Raw genomic sequence first — 241 nt, 5'->3', positions numbered from 1 at the left:
TGTCGGCCCCCCCCCCCCCCCCCCCAGGTCTCCTGCAGGGTCCACGCCGACACTCAGACCTGCCCTGCGGCTCCCCCTGCCGCCTGGGCCCAGCCAGGACTCCTCCGTTCTGAGCACACTCCATGTGCCCTGGTCACTTCGAATATGCTGTTCCCTCTGCCAGATGCCCGTCCCTCTTCGTCCACCCGACAAACTACCCAGGGTGCCAGGCAGGGGCGTCCCCTGCGCCTGCTGTGAGGAC

Source organism: Myotis brandtii, unplaced genomic scaffold (assembly GCF_000412655.1).
Source record: "Myotis brandtii unplaced genomic scaffold, ASM41265v1 scaffold454, whole genome shotgun sequence".
NCBI classification, from domain to species: domain Eukaryota; kingdom Metazoa; phylum Chordata; class Mammalia; order Chiroptera; family Vespertilionidae; genus Myotis; species Myotis brandtii.
This window is presented reverse-complemented; position numbering follows the sequence as displayed.